This window comes from Alligator sinensis, unplaced genomic scaffold, assembly GCF_000455745.1.
Source record: "Alligator sinensis unplaced genomic scaffold, ASM45574v1 scaffold93_2, whole genome shotgun sequence".
Lineage (NCBI taxonomy): Eukaryota > Metazoa > Chordata > Crocodylia > Alligatoridae > Alligator > Alligator sinensis.
This window is the reverse complement of record NW_005841854.1, coordinates 2,409,594-2,410,467: the sequence shown is the minus strand read 5'-3', so window position 1 is coordinate 2,410,467 and position 874 is coordinate 2,409,594. Positions and strand designations below refer to the sequence as shown.

The following is an 874-nucleotide window of genomic DNA, read 5'->3' as shown; positions in this document are numbered from 1 at the left end:
CCGCCCCCCCCCCCCCCCATCAGGGGCTCGCAGTGCCCAAACTTGGGCTTCTCAATAATACTGCCCCCTATCTGGGGCTCGCCGTGCCCAACTTGGGTTTCCCAGTCATGCGACCCCCCTCCTGGGGCTCACCATGCCCAACTTGGGCTTTTTAAAAGTGCTGCCCCCCTTCTCTGGGGCTCACTGCACCCACACTTGGGCTTCTCAATGTTGCCCCACTTCCTGGGGCTCACTGTGCCCAACTTGGAGACCCTGATAGGGGGCCGCATTTGTTAGGAAGCCCCAGTGCCCAAACTTGGGCTTCTCAATGTTGCCCCACTTCCTGGGGCTCACTGTGCCCAACTTGGGCTTCCTAATAAATGCGGCCCCCTTTCAGGGGCTGCCAGCAGTGCTGCCCCCTTTTCGGGGCTCACCACACCCGCACAGGAGCTTCTCTGTAACACCCCTTCTCTGGGGCTCGCCACGCCCGCCCTGGGGCTTCTCAATAATGCCCCTCTCTGGGGCTGGGGTCTATGTACCCCCTATGCTGCGCCCACACTGGCGCTGGGGTCCTCACACTCCGCTGTGCGTTCCCCTGGAGTACGCTGCGCCCTCACTGGCGCCAGGGCCCCCACACCACTGTGGGTCCCTTCATGAGGCCTCCTCCAACCCCTAATAGCCTCCCCCAAACCACCGGTCTTATAACAACAACAAAACACAAACTCCAGCCTCTTGGCTACAACTTAAATATAAGCCATCTGGCTATAACAACATTGCTCCAGCATCTTGGAGCTGCTGCTAGCAGTACCTCCAGTCAGGCTTCTCCTCGCATCATTGCTCCCAGAGCTCCTCTCTTTCTGGCTGCTGGCAGGGGACTACTCTGGGCTCGCGTCCT

General features: G+C 60.1%; 1 protein-coding gene across 2 annotated transcripts in view; it reads right to left on the bottom strand.

The window, feature by feature from the left end:
• Positions 1-874, bottom strand: part of MTR (5-methyltetrahydrofolate-homocysteine methyltransferase) — a 104,727-nt gene that overhangs the window by 96,821 nt on the left and 7,032 nt on the right. The gene's annotated exons all lie outside the window — the stretch shown is intronic.